This window comes from Amblyomma maculatum, chromosome 1, assembly GCF_055883805.1.
Source record: "Amblyomma maculatum isolate TAMU_Amacu chromosome 1, ASM5588380v1, whole genome shotgun sequence".
Classification (NCBI taxonomy): domain Eukaryota; kingdom Metazoa; phylum Arthropoda; class Arachnida; order Ixodida; family Ixodidae; genus Amblyomma; species Amblyomma maculatum.
The window spans coordinates 161,870,742-161,884,814 of NC_139344.1; the positions used below are offsets into that span (position 1 = coordinate 161,870,742).

The window sequence follows — 14,073 nt, forward strand, 5'->3', positions numbered from 1 at the left end:
GTCTGCGTGCACCTCCAGTTCCGTGGACCCATCTCGTCTGCTGATTGTGCTGGCCATTACAGTCGGCGATATCCGCTGTGTTTCGTGTTGTTGAACTTGTTACCTTCATGTACTGTGGAGAGACGTAAGTGCGTTTCGAAGAAGACGGTTCTTCCAGGAAGGGTAGTGCAAATTTTTAATCATGCATTTTGATTATGTATAGCACAGTGGCATGTGATTACTTGCATCAAATACCAACCACTAGGTAACTAGAACGCAGGTATTTGCTCATATGTCTCTACATTGCTTTTATGGTATGGAATGCGTAGAATGAATATGTGCATCATTTATTTAATTTCATATCAACTGTACACATGTCGACAGAAGCAGTGCCGGCAAACTGGGTTCTTTTGTAGTGATAAAGCAAGCTTGCAAGATTACAATGTTAGCGCAGAACACAGAACGCTACTGTAAACTGTTAGCTATGTAAAGTGCGTGTGCGTGAGGGATACCATGTCGCATCTTTTCATTTTCTGTTTCACGTGCAGTTAAAAAGAGAAACAATATCTGCTGTTCTCTGTGCTATTTCTTGCTGCGGTCGGGTACGCTTGCTCGAGAGCGCTATGCTTGTGGTTTTTCTTTCCATCACACTGTTCCTGCCGCGAGCCGGTCGCGCCGCGGCAGAACGATGATGCGGTAGAAAATCCACGGGCAGAGCGTTTTCCCGGACGCGGGCGCCCGCGAGCACGCGACCCGCGCTGCTTGAAGCAACCTACCGACACCCCCTTCAGCGCACCGTTTTTTTGGACCAGTCCGCTATACGGCCTCCCCCGTCAAGTCCATTTTTTACGCGCCCCCTCCCGCTATAATCCTATAATGGGGAGTTTGGCGCTAGCGTCTGTAATTCGTGGCCGCTGGGAGGTATACGCGATGCGCAAAACGCCGACAACGCCGCCTGTCGCCAAAGCCGCAAATCGTAGGCGGGCTCAGTAGGGCGCTGTTCATGTCAGCGTCTATGCGCGCGCGTCGTGTTTTCGTCTTTGGTCGTGGCTTAATCAACCTTTAGCAATGTCCGGGAAGAATTGCTACGCAGTTTGTTTTACGAGCAGACATAAAACCTTGCCAGGAACACGTTTGTATCAGTTTCCAGTGATGCTTCACGAGAACGACGGCGGCCGTGAATCGTGGTTTTTCGACGCAGAAAGCAAGCTATCGCACCGAATGACATTTGTTCAGGTTAATGTCATTTTTTCGACGCGCTGCTACACGACCAAAGATAATGCCATTTCAAAAGTATGGTAACTGCAATTGACATGCAAATGTTGGGGCGCCTTCAATATGTTGCGATAGGTGACTGCGCTGTAAACGAAAGCAGCCTTTAAATTGACATTCATGTCTTGCATGCCTTGTAACCAGCCTGTTGATTAGGACTATCAATTACGAAGTTAGCGGCAGTGTCGGCGGCGTCTGTTTACGAAAGGGCACTGAAGGTGCGCACGTCTGCGCTCGACTGCGAAAAGCGTACGAGTTTCAACAACGCGTACACTTTGCGCACTGAAGCAAGTGTCCAGAGCAACACGTAAAATAAGCGGTATCTGGTGTACTGTCCTAGGGCGCTTTTATAGAGCCTTCGAGTATCGCTATACGACAGCCCCGTTGACTGCCGCACGTTTTCGCCAGATTGTTCGCTCGGCTTATTAAGGCTCGTCGAAAAATGCCCGAGCTTGGCCTCATCAAGAAAGCATATGACAAATTCGTAACGCTTGCCACATCGTATACGGCGAGCTTATCGCAACGACGCTGCCCGCAAAAGCGGCCGACGACGGCGATAGGCCATGTGCTGGGCCCTAGTCGTCGCTATGCCTAAACGATTTCGCATCAAAGCCGTAGCTGGAAGCGCTTTGGAAATAGTAAATTTATTATTCATAAAACTGCCTTATAGTATCAGTTCAATTGTCTCCCAAATTTTCTTACAGTAAACGGAAGGTGTAACTTCGGCGACGCCTTAGCAGCGGAGCTTGAGAACGAAATCGGATGAGCAGAAAATTACTTTTATTGCAGTTCTCACTTCTTCCAAAATTTCGTTACATAACAGCGATCGTCAGTAAAGATAATATTTTTATTCCTTCTTCAGATTAAGCGCTTATTATTCAAGATCAACAGAACATGCTTTTCTGAAGGTAGCGAAAGAAGTTCGCCGTGTCGATGACTCGGCGCCGACGGACCGTGGCAGCATGCAGGAGCGACCTGTTCCGCCCGCGCTGGGTGCGGTGGATACGAGTTGGCTGGCAGCGATGGGTGCCAGTTTTTTTTTTCTTTTTTTTTTACGATGATATTTGGCATATTTCACATATATGACTAGCTGCACAATTATAGGAGCACAGTAATATTTAATGCAGGTGGCACGTTTGTAGTTTATTTTGGGTGTATCCTCTCCCCGAGTGCCTGGTGTCGACATAACACATTTCCTCGTTGATCGCATTCGGATGAGTAGACCTCAAACTCATTCGATGCCTAATGTCGTTTTCATCGAATGTCATTATATTTTCTCATGTAGCAGCAAACAAATATAATTTTGAACGAGCGTCATTCGATGGAAAAGGCATTAAATCTGCCGTGTAGCAGGCCTGATCAGTGATACTATTTTTGAGTGTTTTCTGCTTGTCACTGCACCTTCCGTGAACACTTCTTGTTTAAACTTGGTTGCCTCCGCTGCTGGGAATATACAATACGCATTCGATTTATGAAATGCTTAGCCAGACAATCTTTAGCATACATTGACATCGCACAGCACACGGTTGCATTTTGCGTTTCGCCTCCACTTAAACACGGGCGGGGTGGTCAACTTCGGTACCGATAACTCGATCTTCCTCAGTAGCCAGAGCCGCTGCGGCAGGTTATTGAACAGACATTTTCCAATATGCGTTTTGGAACATGCCATGCAATTACTTTGAAGAACAGAGCCAGAGTTCCTGTTGGCTGGCAAGATTACGAAAACATAACATATGTCGCTGCACTTGATATTCAGTCCAAAGGTTCTAGAGCTTGTTATAAAGCGCGCTGTAATTCTGCAGTTGGGCGTGATGGTGATACAAATGAAATGAAGATGATACTACAATAATAAAATAGGATATGAACTTTAAATCTAATATGCTCTTGGCTAACCTGTGATGCAGCTTTTCAGATATTGCCTCTGCTGATATCTCACTCACCCATGAAATTATCTACCCGATCTGCCTTTTTGACGACGGAATAGATGAAATCCATCGTGTACAGGCAGCGGTAAAGCGCAACCATGAAAAATTTGAACTCTTGCTACAGGAGCCCAATATGCGCTATTTTTCTGATGCTCAGAATGCTGGTTTGCAAGCTCGCTGGCTTTTCCTGCGCTCGCACCGGTACGAAACCGCTCGCAGTTTCGACGACGCTGCCTAGTTTGTTGTAGCAATTTATTGCATGTAAACGAAGCAAGCGTGTACGATGAAGCAAAGAAAGAACATTGGTTCATAGGTCAAGGAATGAACGAATTAACGTGGCGTTGTAAGGAAAGCGGGGCACTCAAAATGAGCTCCACTTCGTACGCAACCTTGTTGACGCCTGCAGGAGACACTTGATGCATATGGAGGCGATGTAGTTTCAGACGGCCTTGATAACGAACACATGTCCACTATTATAAAGGGCGATCCCCTTGTGCACTGTCACCGCGGGAGTGCCCGCGAGACGCGCACAAACGGCAGATCGCACGCGCGCACCACGGCCACGCTTGCCGTACTTGCCGCATGAGGCCCGCCTCGGGTTCCGACGGCCGCCGCTACGCGGCTTTCAGTGGCGCCCCTATAGGCGCTGCGCATGAGTTTCACAGCGACCCCGTTCAAGCTTGTGTACGGCAGGGAGCCCATGACGACGCTCGACGCAATGCTGCCGCACGTAACCAACGAGGACAACTTTGACGTCGCCGCCTACCTGCAGCGTGCAGAGGAAGCCTGACGACTCGCACATCTGCGTATTAAAGACCAACAGCGCACCGATACCCGACGATACAACTTACGAAGACGCCACGCAGAGTACAATCCAGGAGACCAAGCGTGGGTTTGGACTCCAATTCGCCGCCGTGGACTAAGTGAAAAGCTACTGCGTCGATACTTTGGGCCATACAAAATCCTTCGCCGCGTCGGACAACTCGACTACAGAGTCATTCCCGTCGCTACGACAGCATCACAACGGCGACGCGCGCGCCTTGAAATCGTACACAACTCGACTATGGAGTCGTTCCCTTCGGTACGACAGCATCACAACGGCGACGCGCGCGCCTAGAAATCGTACATGTTGTGAAGCCTTATTACGCGCGTTAAGGAATCCGTGATGTTTAAACTTTGTAACGTTTCTATATAAGTTGCTTTGTTTATTTTGGAACATCGAGGCGATGTTTTCTAAGGGGGAAGTAATGCCGCGTGAAGTATCATGTGATCGCATTGTGCGCGATTGGTACCCAGACGGCCACTGACGTCCGACGGACAACCGAACTCGGCCGCAACTCGGCGGCCGATTTCGGACGTCCGCCGGAATTCCGGTGTACGTACGAAAGCGGACGGTCGAATCCGTTCGCCCAGCGGACAGCCGCCGTACGTCCGCCACTGGATTTGCTTTTACACAGCTATGATATAGTTTGTAGTCGTCGTGCTCGTCTGAACTGCGTATAAATCAGTAATGCCGTCAAGTCTGCATTATATGATGCCAGAGCGAATCGATGCGATAGAAAGCGTTTCCATTAAACAGTTCTTTTTATTTTCCGCATGTTTCATCGTTGAATTCTTCCATCAAAAATTTTTGATTAAAAGTTAAATGACCATTAAACATGTTTCTATCATGATGCTTCGGTGAAATTTTAATCAGTGGCTGAATAGACGCAGCAAGCAGCAAGCTCAAAAAGAACGAAACCGAACCTATCCTCAAAAAAATCTGAAATGAGCCAATCCAATTCACCTGACAAGTTGAAGTTTAGTCATGGAAGATGGCTTCACGTTTACGTGTTCTGCTTTCTGCGCAGTTACAAATACCTACGGCTGTAATGCACTGCTAGCATTGTTTTTGCTGTGGCTTGGTGCGGCTGGCACACTTTGTTCACCCGCCGATTCCAAAGTAAGTATTTCACCGAACTTTTGTTTCTTTAGTGGAACTTTTCGATGCACCGATAATGGTGAGCTTTTGGGTAAGGAAACAGCTCTGTACAGCAGCCGAACGGTCGAGTGTTTTAGGCGAGACTGACAGGATGACTCCGCGCCGACTAACTAAAGTGCAGTCAAGTCTGAGGGCCATCTTTCTCGGCATTACTGGACGCTGCGCCAGTAAGCCGCGCAACTTCTCTGTCTCTGATGAAGGAGTGCCTGCCCGAGCTTTAAAGGAGTTAATTTGTTAACCATGCGCAACGTGCTGAGCCTATCGTGCGACATGCCTACACTTGTGAAAACGTCGCGTTTTTTTTTTTTTTTTTTTTTTTTTTTTTTTTTTTTTTTTTTTAATGGACAGCCGCTGATCTTTCTCTCTCGAGCTTTACGGCAACTACAGTTTCTAGAAGGAACGGCTGTAGCTACTAAATAACTAAAGGTTAGTACTCAGGACAGCACCTTGCGCATGTTGGTTATGCATGTGGGACCGAACCGCGCAGAACAACCGGACAAGGAGATGAGAGAAAAAAAAAGTCAGCACTTGTCTTTTTCTTGACCCGTTCTGCGCTGTTCTGGCACGAATTTAACATACCGCCGCCGCGATACAGTTGGGCTGTGAGCTCGCAACGCCTTCTTTTATGCAAAACAGGCATACTGGGAGGCCATGCAAGTCGCGGGCTCAAAAAAGAAACAGGAGTTCAGCAAAAGTGAGATGAAAACAAAATTGTTGTTGCTTTGTCCTGACAGATATTCAAAGGCTCCTCAGAACTTCGCTGCATTATTGACAGCGAGATAATGCCAAAGCTACACTAGAGCCATGCAGCACCTTATAGTGCACGATACTGAGCTTATGTCTCGCACTGAAAGTTCTTACCATGTTCTTAGATTATCATATTAAAGTAGCTTTAAACCCATGCTTGTTAATACAGTGATAGCCATAAATTGAATCTAGGGCATCATGCTCACATACAAGGCTTCTGATAACCGCTGGTCACATGATGTGGGCTATAGCAGAAACCTGTACCTGGTCATCTTACAAGCATTTGTGCAATTGATGCTTTTAATGTGTTGTAAAAGTTTTTGTGTTCTGTTTCTGTATGGGAATGCTTTCCTTATTGAAGGCTAACATTTGGCTTGCTACAGCAAAACCTCTACCTAGTCATCCTAAAAACAGCACCGCAGTTGGTGCTTTTAGTGTGTTGTAAAAGTATTTGTGTTCTGCTTCTGTATGGCAATGCTTTTCTCGTTGAAGACTAGCATGAGGCTTCCGAAAATTTTTCAGATGCCATTTGCTGTAGCCGATTTCGTTGGCCAACAGGAAGCAGCACTTTGAACATGGAAAACTGTCATCCACGGGGGAAAAACAGCAACATCCCTTTGCATTCTCATTTCTTTGGTATGGCTAAAAGTGAGTATTGTATCATTATCTATATTATTAATATTGAATCATGATTGTCAGTGTTGAAGTTGTTTGAGCGTGATGATTTTAAACACACAGGACATCCCTTCGACATTAAGGTTATAGCTTGTTTACATGTAGGATGTAGAACTGGTTTCAACAAACTTTATGCAGCAAATTCTTTTTACATTGTCCACCATGTTACTTTTTGTCATTGGACACAGTCGTCCACTCTTAGCTTGAATGGGAATGTGTGGCATGCAGTTTGCAAAATAGCAATGCATCCGTCACAGCCATGCATCAAGGCTAAGTGGCTTGTGCGTAGAGGGACCAGCCGCTCCAGCTTCACGTCATCTGCCTCTTTGCTCCGGTGTGCAGACGTGCATTGAAGCAAAGTGGTTTATGTGTAGAGAAACCAGGAGCTTCTTTGTCACATCTGGCTGTTTGTTACGGTGTGCAGATGCGCATTGAGGCAAAATGGCTGATGTGTAGAGGGATCAGGAGCTGCTGCTTAACGTCCTTCGCCTCTTTACTACAGTGCACAGCCGTGCATTGATGCTAAGTGGCTTGTGCATGGAGGGCCCAGGAGCTGCAGCTTCACGTCTGCCTCTTCGCTCAGGTACGCAGGTGCGTATTGAGGCAAAATGGCTTATGCATAGAGGGACCAGGAGCAGCTGTGTGGCGTAGTGTGTATATTTGCTATGGTGCGTATCGAAGTACAATGGGGGGCTCATGTGTAAAGGCACCATGAGCTGCTGCGTCATGTCGTCTGCCTCTTTACTATGGTGCGCAGGCATGCATCAAGGCAAAGTGGCTTATGCATAGAAGGACCAGGAGCTGTTGCTTCACATCTGCTATGATGCGCAGCTGCGTATTGTGGGTGGTGGTGGAAAACATTGCCATCAGATACAAATACAGGAGGTTACTCACTAGCTGACCCTGAGGGGGCCTGTCCTGACAAAAACAAGGGGTCCCTAATTTGGGACCCCAGTAGTGGTAGAGGGACTAGAGGCTGGTACTTCACGCTGTCTGCCTCTTCGCTACAGTGTGCAGCTGCGATGGATGCAGTGGCATCTCAAAAAGTGCATGCCACGCACTCGCATGTTCCGCCTGAGTGGACGACTGTGTACCTGCTATAGCTTTGTTATTCATAGAATAAACCTAGGACAAGTTGGATAAATTATAGCTCACCTCATATGCGGTCAGCAAAGAAAAGCCACTCCAGAAAATCTGATGCATTTACTGTCATAGGATTCTTATTCATATACATGCTACTGACAAGTCAGATTCTTCACCCTCAGAAATGCCAGAAAAATAACCAAGGGTGCGTCTGCAATAGTCTAGCTCGCTCTTTCTCTGCAGACTTGAGTCAGATGTGTGTTCCATTGCTGTGGGTGGGACAGGTGTGAATCTTTGATTTTAAGCTTGCAACAAGTATGTTATTGTAGTTTAAAGGCAAAACGGTGCTAATAATCGTAGCCCCCCGTGGCCTTTATCCCCTTTTAATAGTGTTGCTAGACACTGAATTATTAGTTTACTCTGCACTGTTTCTGTGTAGTTAATGTGCAGAGATGTACATATATTTATATGACTTGGAGTTGTCGAATTTGCACTTAGAAACATTGTAGCGTTATCTTATGTGTTGCTTTCATTTCTTTAATGATTTCTGTAAGGGATCGGTGGGTATGCGAGGCACCATTATTAGTCTGCTCTTTTTGGGTCACCTGTTCAATGCCCAGCTGTGGCCGTCTCCCACTTGCCCTCGGACAGGAGGCGGAGAGACGCGCACAGAGAGGCAGCTACAGCAGCTACAGTGCTTAACGGAAACGTAGGCAGAGAGGGAAAGAAGTCCCCTCTTCCGAGGACTTTGCTGTCGCACTCGAAGACGCGGGGACAGGCAGTTTGTTCTCGTTGCTGTGTCATGTAGGGGGCTCATTTTTATTTAAGGAGCTTTACGAACAGTATACAACTAAGGGGTCCTTAGTACGCTGACTGGACCCATCACCCGGAGGCAGCACAGCTTTGAAACGAGCACCTCTTTTGGAAGAACTGCTTATCGTTCAAAGAAAAAACACTGTCAGGTTGAAGGGTGTAAGGCCCTCTTCCTTGTTGGGGAGCCCATAAAAGTGACAATTACTCAGTGCAGGCGCGCTGAGTGGGGTCTCGTTGAGAATTCTAACCCTGGATGTCAACAATGGTGGGAGATCGCGGTGTTGAAAAAGGGCAAGTGTGTAACAGTGACGGTATGATGCGGAGTGGGAGGATGTGGGTTGACTGTTCTGATGTGGTCCGCAATGGTGCTGACTCGGACGCCAATAATTGCCCTGTAAAAGGAGCCGCCAAGGATGCAAGCTTTGGGCAATGGTTGCGCACGTGGGACACCGTTTTGATGGGTTCTAATTTTTTTTTCTTTTTTTTTCCTAGGGGAGAGAGTCTGGCATGTGACCTAGTGAGCCAATCATTTCGAGGTCCATTCTCTAAATTCCGTTTGTTGTGAAACGAATTTGTTGTCCCTTTTGCATTGCTTGTATTAGGGAGAGGGTGAAGAACTTATGAAAGTGGAAAGACATGCCAAAATGTTTGTTAGCCAGTCATGTGTGAGTTCGTTGTCATCGGGGAGAAGAAATGTGGGCGGAGTCCCGAAGTTAATGAAACGGCCCCGCGGCCTGGAGAACTCGTTCTGAGCTAGATTTTGATCTCTTTACTCTTCGGCATAGATCATGGTTTTAAATACGTACATTCATGTATAAAATTTTCAGTTCATCTTCCTCTCCGTGTGCAAGTTGTTGTGGCCAGATGCAGTAAATTCACTATTTTCATTTCTATATAACGTGCCTTTCTGAAGATGGTGAGCTCTTTTGTCCAATCCTGTAAGAAAGCTGCAAAGCGCTCCCAAATCTTCCACAAAACTGTGTGATATCTTTAATACTAACTGCGGCTTGGTGTCACTCAAAACATGTAATTGGGGTAGATTTCTCCCCCCCCCCCCTCTCTTTTTGTTCATTCAAATGAGGACCAGCGGACACTAACTCTTGCTTTTGTAATGCCCTAGGCCCCGCCTTAAGGTAGTACTCCAATGTCAATACCATTTTTATAGCTATGGCTGTCCAACAGCACTAATGTCTTTTATACACTTCTTTTACTAATCTCTTACCCAAGTGGTGGCTTATACTGCGGGGGCGAAAGTCTGGACAGTATGTCTGTAGATTTTGGACTAGAATCGCGATGTAAACGAATTGTGACCTTATTTCTCTTGCACACATGAAAGAACTAACGTTCAACTTTCACATCTACAAGTATGGTCCGAGTTTCCTGGTCGATGTGAAAGTTATGTGCTTTGATTGCAGTTTGTGTAGTCCACACACTTGTCCCCGATATTACATAGGGGCAAATTAGGTGCCTATACAGGGGCAGTTTATTTGGCGCCCACTACCTTCCCCATAAAAACGCTACACTGTTTCTTGTGAACAGCTGGCTGCATTTATAAATACCATTATTTTTTTTGTAATTTGTTGTGCGTAGTTGAGAAATCCATGACATACATGCACAGCTGGTTGCCAGAATTATGCAACCATATTTCAGTAACTAACATCCATGCTGCATGCTGCCGGTAATACATCAGGAGCTTGTGGTTGTCAGCTTTTTGTGTTTTGTGTAACTATAAGCCTTATTATTGTAATGTCACATATAGCGCTGTGGGTAAATAAATAACTTTACTTTTAACTCTTGTAGAAGCATGAACACTGCGCAATCACTGCGGCGGGCTATGCTTCCACATTGGGCTTTAGCCACATGTCAAATGTCTATCTTTATTCTGCTGCAGCAGCTTGCATGTTATCAGATAAGTTACTTCGTCGCAGCTGCTCTAAGGAGACGCTTTCTAGACGCTTGTAGCCTAGATGTTGATGTCGATATACCCCCGACACGCCCAGGGAATGTCTTCAGTAGAGGGTACATGGAAACCAGCGAAATGTGCAGTTTACAGAACAAAAAGGTAACAATTTTAAATGATGTTATTATTGATCACTTCTTTTTAGAGCAGGAACAATGACTTTAGAAATCTGCTTGTTAAACCGCTCAAAATGCAGGTTTCTGCCGCCAATGCATACCTGTGTAATACTGCAATGCTCTGGCTGTGCTTTATGTTCATATACAGCATCCTTTATGCTTAGTTTCTCTGCATGTGCACTCCATGACTTGGGCATTGCTGAGGGCGCATAGCAGCAAGCATAACATGCCATGTTTGGTCAGAGTGGCATGTTCAAAGAGTCAACATAAAAACATTAAAATACTGAATGCCAGGTTCTGGTCAAACTACGTTTGTGTCTTTTGTTATTCTGCATGGGTTTTGCTGCAGTTATATGACCTTTCTATATAGTATGTGACAGTTCTGAATGGAGATGCATGCCTTCAGTGCCATCTGGAAAAAGCAATTGAGAGAAACTGGCAGTTGCCCTTGGAGATGTGTAATCAAAGTTCAGCACAGATAACGTGAATTTCATTTTCCCTTCTATTGCAGGAGGAGCCCAACCTGCTCTTTCCATCTTAGGCCTGAAAGACCAGCAACAGCTGATCGAGCAAATGCACAGGATAGTAACTGCTCCTGGAATCCCGGCCTGCGGAGGCCGCTGTTACGACCGTGCATCCGCATTTGCGCGCTCTATTGTTCGCCTGTGGGCATGAATAAGTGCTGAGGATATGTGGTGATGGTCCATTGGCTCTAAGTGAGCCTGTTTCCAGGAATCCTGTTTTGTAAGCCTGTTTTGCTTTGTGGACAACCTGCAAATGCCAAATTGACCCTGTCAAGAGAACGTCTGGAAAAACACAAAGAAACGTCCCCCTGCGGGAAATAGCAGGAAGTGCTTTCTTTCTTTTGTTCACCCTTCCAGTGGAGAAGTGCTATCCTCCAGTGATGAATGCCTCCTATCCAAAGGAGACGACAGAGTGACATGTCCGCTGACGTGCAGGACAAGAAAGGAGCATGACTCATATGGCCATTAAGTGATTTCCCGGGAATGCAGGAAAGATTTGCAATTGTCGAAAAGGGACAATGCTGGGAGCCCTATGCGGCGCGCACGTGTACTTGGGTTTCTGAGAAGTAAATCCACTTGCCGGAACCAGCTGCCTATCGATTCTTGGCTGAAGAATAGAAATGTACCTCCTCGCCGTTCCCAAGCTTTTCCCGCCAACAAGTGACCAGGCTCAACGAAACAATGCCGGGCCAGTCAGTGCTTGAGACCATCAGTGCAGTGATGTGTTCGATTGGATGCCGATATCTGAGGGGCGTGCCCTGGATTTGGTTGGTCAGCATCTTCAGAGAGGGGCTGGACATAGGGGGTTTTAAGGACGCTGCAGAGCACGAAATGTCGCTCTGGGCCCTGGGTAAACGGCTCATCCAGTCGCTTCTCGCTATGAACTCTTAACGCTTGCCATTTTGCTGATGTACCCTTCTTTTTCGTGTAAATAATCTTGTAAATAAGTTTCTCAAAGTGCCATTAAACCTGCTTGTACATATTTCACCAACTTCGAAGATTCAATCCTACTTCAACCCCGAGTCTCTGCACGCTACCAAGTGAAGGCCGGGTCGACGTAGCCCCAGCGTCACGACAACTGGTGACCAGCGTTGGGATCTGAATCTACAAGCCACAACATCTGGTGATTCGAGGTGGATCAGAATCTACAAGCCACAACATCTTGTGATCGGAGGTGGCATCTCAAGCAACAAGCAGGAGCAACAATCGGCCAACAAGAAAGCAGCTCGGAACATCGATCGCATGTGTGGGTGAGTGCTTGGCTTTTCTTCTGATGTGGACCAGGTTCTAGAACAGGGTTAGATTTTAGAACTGGTAAAAAGTGTTGAAACGCCTTTAGGTTTGGTAGTTTGCACTGTTGTTTTGGAAGTAGCCGACACTCGGAGCGATCATGGACCTACAAAAGCTGCAGAAACCGGAACTGTTGCAATTGTGTGAGGAATTGGGAATTGATACAAGTGGTTTGGCACGAAAACCTTTGATTATAAAGGCAATCACAGATTTGGGAACCGATGATGAGGAGCTCAGTGAAGCATGGAACCTCATCGGTCAAAAAAAGGAGCAGCTCAGACAGCAGAAAGAGCGGGAAAAAGAGGAAAGGGAGCGGGAAAAAGAGGAAAAGGAGCGCGAACGTGAGAGGGAAAGAGAGGAAAAGAAGCTAGACATTGAGCTCCGGAAATTAGAACTAGAGTTGAGCAAGAGGTCGGGCGATTGTCCCCAGCTAGCGGTACCTCGTCTCAACAAGGAGGCAGATTTCAAGATGTCAAAGTACATGCAGCCATATGTGATATCAGGGGATATCGGTCTGTATTTGGCTAACTTTGAGCGAACCTGCGAAAAACTGTCCTTCCAGCGAGACACGTGGTCTCAGAGATTATTGACGGTTCTGCCCTGCGAGGCAGCGGAGGTTGTCGCGCGGCTAAGCAAGGAGGACGCGGACAACTACGAGAAGGTCAAAGCTTGCCTTCTGAGAAAGTATAGGCTTAGCGCCGAGGCGTTCAGACAACGTTTTCGGAACGCTACTAAGTCCAGGGACGAGAGTTACCCTGAATTCCTGTACAATTTAAGAGTAAATTTGGGCGAGTGGCTAAAGAGCACAGATTCCTACAGTGATAGGGACGCTGTAGTCGAGCGAATTCTTTTGGAGCAGTTTTATAACTGCCTCCCAGAAAAAGAAAGAAATTGGTTACAGGACCGAGGCGAAATTAAGTCGGCAACTGAAGCTGCCGAACTTATTGAGGAGTATGCTTCGCGCCGACAATTCAGCAACCCAGCAGTGGATAGGCCCCGCAATCCCAAGTTCAGTGTGAAAAACCGTCAGGAAAGGCACTTTGCTAGAGTTGGAAACGAAGAAATGAAGGTTTCTTCAGGCAAATTCCCTAGAAAGGACGGCAGTGAGAAAAGTGGGGAAGTGACCAACGTGCAGAACACAAAGAATAAGCTTGAGGCTAGGAAGCCGCTCACATGCTTTAGGTGTAATGAGCAGGGTCACATTGCCGTCAACTGCCGGAAAGAAAAGATTGCTTTCTCGTATGTCAGGGACTGCGATGAAAATATGCAGCTTTTAGAACCCTACCTGCATGACCTAGTAGTCAACGGGAAGCCTTGCAAGGTACTGCGCGATTCGGCCGCAACGATGGATGTTGTCCATCCGGCGTATGTGTCGCCTTCCGACTATACAGGACAGTGTGCGTGGATCCGCCAGGTAGTGGAGGAACAGAGTGTGTGCTTGCCAATCGCGAACGTGGTCATCGAGGGCCCTTTCGGCAAATTGACAACCGAGGCTGCCGTTTCAGGAAAGCTTCCTAAGTGCTATCCGTATTTGTTCTCCAACAAATCGGACATGCTACTGCGAAAGAGGGGCATCCTTTTCGGAGACAGAGTTGTGCAAGCCTTAACACGTTCAAAGGCGCGAGAACTAGCTACACTGCTCATTCCAGAAAAATCCACAGCGGAGGAAACGGCAGTTAAAACAGTGGTAGATGCGGAAGATAGCAGG

The 14,073-nt window shown here is 46.8% G+C and overlaps 1 long non-coding RNA gene across 1 annotated transcript; it reads left to right on the forward strand.

Annotated features, from left to right (window-relative positions):
* The first annotated feature begins 4,510 nt into the window (after nucleotides 1-4,510).
* LOC146204766 (uncharacterized) lies at nucleotides 4,511-11,768 on the forward strand. The gene is made up of 3 exons (XR_014704051.1): nucleotides 4,511-5,118; nucleotides 6,427-6,552; nucleotides 11,063-11,768. It is a non-coding gene; the product is annotated as an uncharacterized LOC146204766 (long non-coding RNA).
* Nucleotides 11,769-14,073: the final 2,305 nt, after the last annotated feature.